This window comes from Oratosquilla oratoria, chromosome 40, assembly GCF_046742065.1.
Source record: "Oratosquilla oratoria isolate Oo_2021 chromosome 40, ASM4674206v1, whole genome shotgun sequence".
Taxonomy (NCBI): Eukaryota; Metazoa; Arthropoda; class Malacostraca; order Stomatopoda; family Squillidae; genus Oratosquilla; species Oratosquilla oratoria.
In genome coordinates, this window is record NC_134816.1 from 18,064,495 (window position 1) to 18,077,531 (window position 13,037).

At 38.5% G+C, this 13,037-nt stretch overlaps 1 long non-coding RNA gene across 2 annotated transcripts; it reads right to left on the reverse strand.

The window, feature by feature from the left end:
• Positions 1–302: 302 nt before the first annotated feature.
• Positions 303–12,682, reverse strand: LOC143020563 (uncharacterized). Of its 2 annotated transcripts, XR_012965902.1 has the most exons (5): positions 11,801–12,682; positions 7,660–7,708; positions 2,497–2,611; positions 2,211–2,317; positions 303–1,348 (listed from the first exon to the last, which is right to left on the reverse strand). It is a non-coding gene; the product is annotated as an uncharacterized LOC143020563 (long non-coding RNA). The 2 variants fall into 2 exon arrangements; XR_012965901.1 differs by lacking the exon at positions 7,660–7,708.
• Positions 12,683–13,037: the final 355 nt, after the last annotated feature.

Sequence of the window (13,037 nt, forward strand, 5' to 3'; positions counted from 1 at the left end):
AGAAATGAGAAGCACAGAGAAGGAAGATTAATGTATAACAAAACTACATACATATACCAAGGCTTTTTCCCCCTTACAAGGGAGGTAGCCAAAAAGGAAAAGGCATAAAATCATTCCCACCCATTCCATCCCTGAATACACTCCACACCCCTCCATCCTCCCTCTTATCTTAGCACTTCCTGGATGATGGGTCATCCCTGCACCTTGTCCACTGCCCTGGGTCAGAAGCAGTGTCGCAAGACACAGTACATCCATAGCAAGGCCGCTTCCTTAAATCGGCGACCCTCCTCTCCGTCCCCCCATGCATAAAAGGAGAAGACGGGGAGGAATCCCTTCGGGCTGCATCAAATTTTGCTCACACATACTACCTCACCCCCATCCCCCTGCCCATTCCACCTCATGCATCACATCATCATCCATATACAACCATTCTCCATTCACCCCTGTCTTCTTTCCTCTCCTGTCCTTCAACGGACATTCCCCTCTTCCCCAAAGCCCCCTTCACCCCATCCATCCACCTCATCCTGGGACGTCCCTTCATGTTCACTCCCTCCACATCTGCCTTCCATACCTCTTTTACTAGTCTTTCTTCACTCATTCTTTCCATGTGTCCAAACCATCCTAATACTCTTTCATCAACCCTATCTCCCAACTCCCTTTCCACCCTCGTTCTTCTCCTCACCTCCTCATTTCTCACTCTATCTAGCCTAGTAACCCCCATCATACTTCTCAGACACCTCATCTCAAACACATTCAAACTCCTTCTCTCTTATGTTCCATGTTTCTGCCCCATACAGTGCTGTTGGCACAATCACTCCTTCATACAGTCTCCTCTTAGCATCCATTCCCAAAGGTCTATTCCTCAGGAAAAGGTGGAGTGAAGGTGGAGGTAGAATATAGATTGAGAGAAGCGAGTAAATGCCTTGGTGGATTGAAGAGTATAACAAAACTGACTTTGTAAAACTTGGAAAAAAAATTCAAAATGCTAGCTGGGAAAATTTTCAAATGATGAAACAAAGATGGAAGAGAAATGGAACATTTTTTAGAGAAAAATATAAGGAGGGAACAAAGAAACTTGTACCTAAGCAGAAACAACAAAAGGGCTTACATAAAGTGTTGATATAATAAAAAGTGTAGCGATGCTAAAGATTGAAGAGATAAAGCCTGTGAAAAAAGTGACTAAATGGCAAACATACATCACACTGAGAAATGAATCTGTGTGTTGATATTTGAGGAGACGCTCCACTGGGTACCCTGATCGCCCACGCATGCATGTACTCGACCCATTTTGCAACTAGCTCCTCCCCATTCAGGTCATGGGTGTTTATATACTCCTCTCCTCCATTTACTGAAACCATAGATCTAATTAGTAATATGCCATGAGTAGACAAAAAAAAAAAAAAAAATAATAATAATAATAATAATAATGATAATAATAATAAATCAACAAACAAATTGTCAAGGTTGTATATTCTAGATACATTTCCTTTAAAAATATGTCTCAGTCATAATCAAATTGTAAATCGATTTCTTTGCTTGCTCAATTACTATGCTGCAGGACAAGTGGGGTGCAGGGCAATGTTCCCTCTAAGCTGTGTGCATGTGCATGCACACACGTTTTACAAATACTATACAAAGGAAAATATATGTGCACACAAGGTTTTCAAGATGAAATTGAAAATTTCTAATTAAAGAAATTAACTATATAATTTCATAACAATTTCAACCAAAAGAAAGGTGATTTTGAGAATTTGTCAATTTCATAAAATCACATGGCTTGAGATCCTTTGTACTGTGTCCTACAGTCAGGATGGTGACCCACATAAAGTACACACATACTTTGCAAAGAAGGCAAAATTTGCACACAACCAAATTTCTGTGCTCACTCACAGCAAAGAATTAAGAGGGAACATTGGTGTGCAGGCAGGCTTTTAGAAGTGAATTCTCTGCAAATGTCATGAAATATAAAATCTTTAATTCAGGCTAACACCAGTAAATTTGATTAAGCTAAGAAGAACTCCAGCTCTTCAAAGGGAAAAAAATTACTTTTTCAATAATGTAGGTAACAGTGTTTTTGTTACAAGGGATTAGGGGGGAGAGCTGTTACTGTTCCAGGAGTATGAGGGTCTTAGGTTTGCCACTGCTACAGGTTCCTGAGTTTAAGCTTCAATGTAAAAGAGGCTACTACCTGTTGCAAAAGTCAAACTTACAATACTCTGCCTTGATGCAAGGTGATCAATGCCTCCGAGGTTTTAGGTACAACACCACGCCAGGGTTGTCGTTGGCAAAGTTGATCATATCCTTCTCAATATGATCTCTGCAATAAAACAAAAACTGTCTGCAGTGGATAACAAAGAAAAATGGGATCACATGAAGAATTGTCACCCCAGTCTTTGACAGGGTGACAATTCTTCATGTGGGCCATTCTGGGTTTACAATTATTCAGTTGTACAAGTTGATAACAATAAGCACAACTCTCAATCAACCTAAACTAACAATCTTTATTCCACTGTTGATATTTGGCATACTGGGGTGACAATTCTTCAGGTGGGATCTCATGGGGTGACAATTCTTCATGTGGGCGTTCTGGGGTGACAATTCTTCACGTGCCCTGAAAAATGTAACATTTGCAAAACTTGTTGGTCCATATTGGGTGGAGGCTGTTAATGGCTGCCTCATGACCATGGGTCTTCTGCAAGAGAGAGAGACCAATTGATTGATCTCAATACGATGTACACAGGACCCCCATCAATGTGGAATTTATGAGAGTAATTTCAAAGCAACGAACAAAAAAAGGTAATAACCATTGGAAGGTGCCAAAATAGTTCTCAACACCCTCTAAACGATCAAAAATCATTTAAAAGAAACTATTTTTGACACAAAATGTGGACTGTTACATCTATGAGTATGCAAAATATAAGAATATGTGAACTGCAGTTGTGGAACAGCATGTGTTGGGGGGGGGGGTGTCATCTTTACATACAGCCTTTAGTTTAATTTTCTTCATTATTATTTTAACATTTATAAGCAGAGCAAAACTGAGATGGGCTGGACATGTGGCACTTATGGAGGACCATAGAACTCCAAAACGAGTAATGATGGGTAGAATGCCTGGAAAGAAGAATTATCTTTAACATAAACATATACATATCCATCACTATGTAATGAATTAGTCAAAACTTACAAGAATGTTAAAATGGATCTTGTACCATTACTTTTCATTCATTCACAACCACCTGCCTTAAATCTAACTGAATCTTTATTCCCTTTGTATCCAGCTAAATTAAATAACTCCCACAACATAGTAACAGCAAGGAAAATATCCCTTGTACGAGAGGATGTATATTTGTATGGTTTAGACCAGCCTACTGCTCACCACAATGCATATGTCCTGGGGGCATTCAGTCAGAGCTCATTATGAGATAAAATGAGAGGACTGTAAACATATACGACAGCAGTCTGCGCAATACTCCCCATGTTGTGTTCACTATGGATACAACTCTCTGGCACCAGTTTACAGGGCCCCAACAAAGGGAGGGGCGGTGAGTAATGCCCTAAGGTAGGATGTGGGGGGGGGGGGGCAATGACCTGAGGCAGGATGTTTGGGGGGGGGGCACTTTTGGTGAAAAGAAGGTAAAACAAATTCCCACTACCGTAATGCACTTTCAATGCAGGATTTATTTACCATGAGTTGTGAGTATAAACATTGTTTTGTGGATGAATCTTACACGTGAGTCGTACTAGTGACCATCAGATGTGGAAGGTGGTGGTGGTGGTGTGTGTGTGTGTGGGGGGGGGGGGTTCAGCACTTTTCAACTCGCCCCAGGGTGGCACTTACCCATGTTGGTAAATTGCCAGTTTATAGTAAACATAAACCATACAGTTTCTGTTTGAAAGGCCTACACCCTTCCATGAGCTGCCTATGGGTGACTTGACCACTTTGGAAATTTATAATGGTTTACAACTGTGTGTGTGTGTGTGCGTGTATTTACCTAGTTGTATTTACTTAGTTGTATTTTGCGGGAAGGGGAGCTATGCTCGTGATGTCCCGTCATTGTATCTCGCAGTGTCTAGTTTGTTTTTAAACTCATGAATGGTTTTTGCGCATACTATTTCATTATCCAGTTTGTTCCAAGTGTCCAAAACTCTATGTGGAAAACTGTTTTTCTTCAGTTCTCTTCTATAGCTATGTTTTTTGATTTTCTTTCCATGTCCTCTTGTGTTTCTTTTGTCCCAGTTAAGTAAGTTCTCTCTATCAAGTATCTCTGTGCCTTTCATGATTCTGTAGATGGTCAATAGGTCACCTCTCTTCTTTGTTCCAGTGTCGGTAACTCCAGTTTAGCCAATCTCTCCTCGTATGATAGGTTTGCAAGTGCAGGTGCCATTTTTGTAGCTGCTCTTTGGATTCTTTCTATTTTCTTTATATTCTTTTTGGTACTGGGGGACCACAATGTCACCGCATACTCTAATCTAGGCCTTATCAATGTAACCAATATTTTTTTTATGTCTTCGTCCAAGTACGTAAATGCCACTTTTATTGATCTTAGCAAGTTGTAAGTCTCCCCGACAATTTTGTTAATCTGTATATCATAGGACAAGTTGTTCGTGATAATTACACCCAAATCTTTTTCGGATCCTACTTTCTTTACTTCCTTGGTTCCAATTGTATATTTTCCTGATATTCTGTTTTTGCTTTTTCCAAACTCCATTATGCTACACTTCTTAGTATTAAAGTCCACTTCCCATTTCTGACTCCAGTTCCATACCCTATTTAGGTCTTCTTGCAGTGCTTCACAGTCCTCATCAGTTTCTACTTTCCTTAACAGTTTGGCGTCATCAGCAAAGAAGCTCATGTAGCAGTTCACATCCTCGTCCATGTCATTCATATAGATAGCAAACATTATTGGTGCCAGTACAGATCCTTGCGGTACTCCACTGATCACCTCTTTCCAATCTGAATATTTTTCTCTGAGCACTACTCTCATCTTTCTACTAGTCAAAGTCCTCCATCCATATTAGTAGGCTTCCTTGTATTCCTCCTGTGTGTTCCAGTTTTTTTTAGTGATTTTCTGTGTGGTACTTTGTCAAAGGCTTTTTGCAAGTCTAGGAATGCACAATCAGCCCATCCATTTCTTTCTTGCACTATGTCTATTAGTCTTGAGTAAAAGCATATTAAGTTTGTGGTGCATGATCTACCTTGTCTGAACTCGAATTGTCTTGGGTTTAATATGTTGTTGTCTTCCAGATGTTTTACCCATCTATTCTTGATTATTTTTGCACAAATGTGTGTGTGTGTGTGTGTGTGTGTGTGTGTGTGTGTGTGTGTGTGTGTGTGTGTGTGTGTGTGTGTGTGTGTGTGTGTGTGTGTGTGTGTGATTTACCATGGCCTTTGGATCACGTGTTAAACTCATGATCGACAGTTATTTCCCTCCCAGAAGAGAGCTCAGAGCTCATATATGACCATCTAGGCGTGTGTGTGTGTTTACCACCTCCATGATTCACCATGGTCTTGAATCACATGTTGGAATCATGATCAACAGTTATTAACCTCCTGGATGAGAGCTCAGAGCTCATATGAGTGATCTATGGGTAATACTGTGACCTTACACGCAAACACACACACACACACACCCATCTCCCCACCCACAAGAGTTGGAGTAACACCATGCAGTGCAGTGATACTGAAATTATTTCAGCCCTGGGCAGGAGTCAAACCCGGACTGCCGTAGTGGCAGGCGAGAACTCTAACCACAGTGCCACGAGGTGTGTGTGTGTGTGTGTGTAAAGACCAGATATACAGTGCTGCTGGAGATCCTGTGCAAGTGGGTGGCTCTTTTTTCGGTACTTTTTTTCTTTTTTTAGAAATCCACATCTATGCAATATAGCAATCGAAAATTAAATAATAACTTTGTAAATTATAATACATCAACACAATATGTTTTTCTTGGCAGAAATCAATAACAGAAAAAATTGCTACAAGTGACACACTAATGAACAGAACAACTATGACTGCTTGAGATGCCATCTTTGTTGTGATAGATGCAAAGGTCAAAGAAATAAAAGTATGATATATTCGTCTAACGTAACCAGCGTACATGTGGTACATGTAATTCTAGAGGTCATCAAGGTCGTTGTCATCATCAGGGATGTTGATGGCCTGTTTTGTCATCCGATTTGACTGCTAGGGGTAGAGTTTCATAGCTTGAAGAAAATCATGAAGGATTACAAAGGATTACAAAGGCGAAGCATGCAAACAGGAGACCTTTTGGTCCATAATTAGGTCGTATGCAAAAAAAAATATATAAATGATAAAAAAAATATATAAAATAAAAATTATACTAATATAAATAATAATAAATAATACACAGGTATAGTTAAATAAACAAACAGGTAAATAGTAATAATAAACTGATATATAAGTAATAAATATGGAAATCAAGCAAATAAGGCAAATAATAACAAACAAATAATCAAATAATATAAAATAAATGGCAGTCATTACAGCACCTTGCTTAAATGTTTATCTAAACGAATCTTAAAGCTTCGAACTGAACTACATCTCAGTTCCTTGGCACTGTTTTAAAAATATGTAGCTTGGTGACATCACTTGGAGAGGGAGAACACCCGGTACACACCATCAGCACCATTGTCAAACTGACAACACTGACAGGACTGGAGAGAAGACAATATGGCATCTTGAACCTATTGTCACAACTCCACTCAGTAGTGTATTTGCTTAAAACATTTTTTTCTTATTGATCTCCACCAAGAAAAGCATATACTACATTGATGTATTACAAGTTACAAAAGTGAATATCTAATTTTCTATTGTTATATAGGTGAGTAGTTCCAGAAAAAAATAGACATCTTTATTTGCTTGATAATTATACTTATTTTATGGTCACTAGCTAGTGCACACCATATGGAATCATTGAGTGACATACATTGGGCCCACTGGATATACAAACAATGATAATGGGGATGGCAGGATTTGGTTAAGTCCTGCAGGGTTCTGGCATCTTTTAAAATGATCACAGCACCCCTGGTAAAGACAATCCAGTTCTATTCCAGTATCACACATATGCGTTTTACACAATTTTTTTTTCCCATTTAAATGATTTTTTTCTATCGGATGATTATGTTAGGTTAGGCTAGAATATATTAGGTTAGGAGCTATTGGGTATTGTAGATTTCATGTTATATATCCATGTTTGCATGATTCTGGAACTTATCCTTTTCTTTTGGCATCTGAAAGATCTATTTCTCCTATAGAATGATTATGTTAGGTTAGGAGTTACTGAAAAACAAGTTTCATGTCAAATATCCGTGTTTGTGCGACTCTGGAATCTATTCCTTTTTACAATTTTTCAGCCTGAATGTTGAATTGCAATTTTCTCAAAATCCAATCACTTTTTTCATCTTAAAGACTTAAAAGAAACCTGTTCTGCATATCTTTATTGTATACCACACTCCTGGAGAGTAACAGTATAGTTTTGTTATAAAACCATAAACACCACATTCATTCTATATATGATATACAAATTCATTAGAGATTACAAATTATATTCTATATCTGGTAATCGTTTTATGACCGAGTATTCAACCAAATGTCATGATTGATTAAAAATTGGTATAAACACGAATAGGCTGTGAACTTGCCTCATTCCTCTGCTTCCTCCATGGTTTTTCCGACATGCCTCTTAGTTGCCTTAAAATAAAGACAATTTGAAAGGCTTAAAATAAATTGGATACTATGTTATTAAAGATAATGATACAATCTCAATGTCATGAAACTGTCACTTGTCAGGAATGAACTGTGGCCAGACCATTGTCTTGCAATGTGGTGAATACAACGTATTACTGTCAGGCCCTACATGTAACACAACCTTCAGACTACCTTGCAATGCCAATGGGTCAGTAACTCAAGTAATTGCCAAATGGCCAACTTCATGAAGCTTTGTTTTTAAAGCTTTGCCTATGTCTAATCTTTCCCGAGGGCCAAGGTAGTGCATTTACATGTACCATGTGTAATGTATATCAAAAACCTACCCCTGCATACAACAAGTGTACAACATGAGGAACACAACTGAATCTATTCAACTCACATGCTTGATGAATAACCCTTACTTCATACGTTTCCCATCCTTGTAACGGATCTGCCTGTTCTCGTACTGCCGCCCTGCGCAATTTCGATTCTCTATGCTTGCTCGGCCAGTAACAATATGACTTTTTCTCCTTTGCAAAGATCAATTTTGTTGGGACCATGTCTACAATAACCTCATCCACAAATACCACTACAGAATACATTTTATCTTCACCTACAATACAGAAAGGTACCCGCTGTCAGATTACTTGCAACTATCAATAAACATGGAAATTTGACAACTTCACCTTCCATGTATAGCACCAAAACCGAGAACTAATGGATGAGGACTAAGAAGTTTCATTCTTGTTCAAGTGACTCCAAGCAATTTATCATATACAGCAACATTCAAAGGCATTGTGATGATCTAGGCCTATATCACATGGCTCCTACAAAATTTTAGTTAGCAACAAGAGTCCAACCCTGCAATTTAGGTTGTGAAAATTAACCCAAGTGTCCATATCACCACAGACAGTAGTGAAGACAAAAATGACAGACAATGGTGAAAAAATGACCAGATGGCATGTCTGGAGATACTGAGAGCTGAAACTACTAACTTCCATTACACGTAAACACACAATTTTTACATGCACCTACTCTAACCAACAGACTTAGTATAGGCCTATATTGGGAGAGGGATAAAAATATGTAAGTGCTCTTCAGATTCATCAAAGGTACATGTACATCATATACCGGGCACATACATGTACTGACACTATTGTTCACAAAATGCAATTTTTATAAACGGGCATGCATGCTCTGATATCACATTGACGTTTACCAATAACATGAATAATAGACGAGAATTTTGCCCATCCAGGTAAAAGAAAAGTTTTAAAATTTAAAGATATCCATCCATAAACATGTAACCTTAAATTAAATGGAGTGCAAAAATGGGATGCAAACCCATTCATCATATGGGGAAAAAAAAAAAAAAAAAAACTTAACTGTGACATCCCTGAACAGGTACAGTGCCAAGCTAACGAGACAATTTGGAAACCCCCATATATTCCTAAATCCTGCAAATTCAGTGGATAGGTAAAAAAAAGCTATTTTCTTGGTGAGCTTGTTTACAATAAGGTAGTAGCAAGATTCATTCTGAAGGATATTCTTAACAACTGCGACATTGTTTCCAACCTTGATGCAGTTGCTACCCTGGTATGTTGAAATCAATCCTAGGTTGCTGCCTAGACTCGCATGTACTTCTTTGTAATGAACACTGCAACAAAAACCAGCTGGAATAGGGCCTGTGAAATGCTTTTTTTTTCTTTTACCAGTAACAGCTGCCTGTTCTTCCTTGGGTGAATTACAGAACATGCTGTACTCAGAAAGGCTTCGAATAACCTGCTGAAGAGGGAACTTGGGTTTTCGAACCAACTTCTTCAACTTCTGAAGGAAGTGTTCAAGTGGGAAGGCTGAGACATTATTTAAAATGCCAGACAACCTGACATCTTCATGCACATTATAGACAATTTGATCCTTACCATACATGTCTGAAAAATTTTGTACAAACAATAGACTGAGCTCAAGGGCATAATTAGAGTACTGCAATGAAAGTGAAGGACTCAACATAATGTAGATAGCAACAGAAAGCAAAAGGAAGTTTTTGTACATCTCATCAGGTAGCTCGTCAGCTAAAACAACAGGCTCCGTATAAAGTAAGAACTGACGAAATTCAGTAGCTTTCCAACAATCCTTCTCCTGAATTGGTCTGGGTTTTCTAGCAAAGTTTCTTGCAACATAGTTCCCCATATTGCATAACAAGTCTGACAAAACTGCAGCAGTCCTTGAACCTAACCTAACACTTCGAGGACTTTTGAACCAAAGATTGAGCAGTCATCTAGTGACACCAAGGCACACAAGGTGGAAATTCAGAGAGGTCTACAAGGGGTGATAGGCCAAGTTGATGCTCTTCATCTGTTTGATGGGCAAATTCATAGTCAGTCCTGTGGGGAGCATCTAGTACCGGAAATGTCATCATCTTCAACCAGACACCGACTTGTTTGCATTTTTGATAGCAGCCACTATAACCAGAATGCCCCTTACAGTTCTTAACAAAGGCTCGGGCTGGTGCATCACAAATGAATGCTGAAATATGAACTGGTATGACTACCATCAAATGTAACACCTTCACGTTGGACAAGTTTCATATCTTCAATGAACGGTTTCAATAATGCAGACGGAGGATCATTTGGCTTAGAAGTACCATAAAACAACCCTACAATAAATGGGTCTTTGTGAACTGGATGCTCTGGCATGCCTAAAATAGGCCAGAACTGATCAGGTGAACTCTTCCATGTTGGCAACCCATCAATGTTAAGCTCAAGTGATAAAGTTTGAGCTGCCAATGATGGATACATTTTCAATCATGAAATTATTCCTGGTTCCAAACCAAAATGATAGTATGACCCACCAGCAACCTCTCTCATATCTGTTACTGTCTCAGTGCGCATTAATGTTCTTGGGTCTTTGGGAAGGTCAGGATGACTTTTCCATAATATGCCAAGAAGGCAATACAGGGCAATGTGTGAAATTTTAAATTTACGGGCCCAGGCCATTCTGCCAAATTTTCACGGATACATTCAGTTTCTCCCCCTTAGTCCTCCAAGTCAGATGAAGAATAAAAAATTTCATCTGAAAAATTGATTAACAAACTTCCTGCATAACCATTGTCAAGGTCACCCATATCACCAACCGAATAGCCAACTGCATTCTCATATGTCGAAATGTAATCATGCAAGGAACCAGTCGTGCCAGTACTTCCACTATTGTACGTCATGGCTGTTTAAATGATCAAAACCTTCTTGAACAAAACAAAGTGAATGATCATCAGCAATGTTCTCGCAGCTGTCCAGACTATATTCTGATACAGCAGGCATGGTAAAAACTAAAGGCATTTCACTTTCATCATTATTTTTACAGCTATAATCAGCAATTTCCAGAAGATGCCGTGAAACCCCAGCTAAAATGATTCCTTCTACGATGAGTCCAATACTCAATAATAGGACACAGGTTTGAACTACGCCATTTTCAATTTAAAAACTGGCTCTAAATCCAAATACAAACCAATAATATAGTTATGTACGTATGCCAACAAAATATTATATAAAAACCCAAGCCTTGGCACGCTAGATTTAGGCCTGGCGCCTATACTGCAAACACCATTGATTCCAATCTCGCTGTCTTTAAGTTTAAGGCAGAGATGCCTAATCCCAGTGACGGGCCCAGAATAGTTTGAAATCAAGTGCACGGATGGATGGATAGATGGATGGATGGGGGGGGGGGTTCTTCTGTACCACACAGCAGTCAGCATTAATCAGGGTGACCTAGGCCTAGGCTACATGCATCCCTACATAAACATGTTAAAACTAGAACGCTAGACCTAAATAGTTGTTTACGTAGTGTGAATGTACGTACTCTCCAACAGCAATCACAGCAGTGTGACTAATCATTCGGCCTACATAACCCTGCATGCATACACTCGCGCTGAGCAAGCATTACCAAGTCTCTTTGCACGCATGGAAGACACAGGCTTCGATCATGACTAATTCAACTCAAAGCATATAGTAAATTACGATGAATCGTCAAAAAGATAATCCCAAGAACCATAGTGACTAAAAAGGCAAGACGTCCATTACTTTACCAGAGAAAACTTACAGAATTTGACGTGCTGAAGCAGTTCACTCACGGACTGTTCCAAAAATGGCGCACTGGCGGACTGTGGTTTGGTGGCGCGATTCGAACGGTTTAACAAATTACATGATTTCGCGTAGGTTTGAAATCAAATGTCAACATAAAGGTATTTCAAAATATAAAAAAATCCCTGTGACTAAACAACTGTAGGACTAGAGGTGGAAAATACGTAGCATGCTTTACCACATTCGGAAACTGTCAGCTTTGATGGGCACCCTCCGAGTCGTCATCAGGATCCCCGCGATCGACTGCATGATGACATATTGATGATAGGGATCGAGGCCTAGCTTTAGTTAGGCCTATTTTGAGCGGAATAATTACATTATTTTTACAGTTGATACTACTTACAACCATGTGCCCAGTTAAAATACAGACTACTGGTAGGAATATGTTTCTATTTCAAGACGATAGAGGAACAGGTATAATCGATAAATATGAAAATAGTAGTTTTCAAACTCTGAATAACTTAGACAAATGTATCATTAGGAACATATAAAAACCTGGAGTTTCTCTTTCCGGTCCGCTCATGTGCGATATTTTTAAGGGGGGCCACCCCCGAAAACTCCTTGGGCTCATATCTCGCTTCTGGTTCATCCAATTGCTTTGAAATTTTAATATGTTGTTTGTTGGTATAAAGAAATGCTATTCTGTAAATTTTATGAAATTTTAATGAATGGTAGTGGCTACAAAAAAAAAAGTGCTTTTTCTTTTTTTTTTGTTTCACAAGATTCATTTTTCACTTAATTGCTTTGAAAAAATTATCATAGAAAATTTGTTTATATATCTACATTTGTTGGATTTGATTTTCAATTTTTTGTTTTGTCTTTGAAGGAAAAATTTTTTCGATTTTTTTTTTTTTTTTTTTTTTTTTTTTGTCCTGAATCCCGTTTTTTTTTTTTTTTTTGACAAATTGAAAAATCTAATTCCAACAAAAAATTCTATTTTTGTTGAAGTATAAATTGATACCTAACATAAGTTGATCAGAGTTTTTACCGATTTTGTGAAATTATTTGAAGTTAAAAAACAACATTTCGAGATATCGGCTTCTAAAGTTTTTTTTCGGTTTTTTTCCTTTTCCTGCCATGTGTATTCATCTGATTGGCATGAAATTTTCACATATGATTGTGTATATATTGTTGACTTGGAGAATGAAGAGAAAGGGGGGGTGACTGCTGTTGTGGCGTGGGTGGGAGTGGTGGCG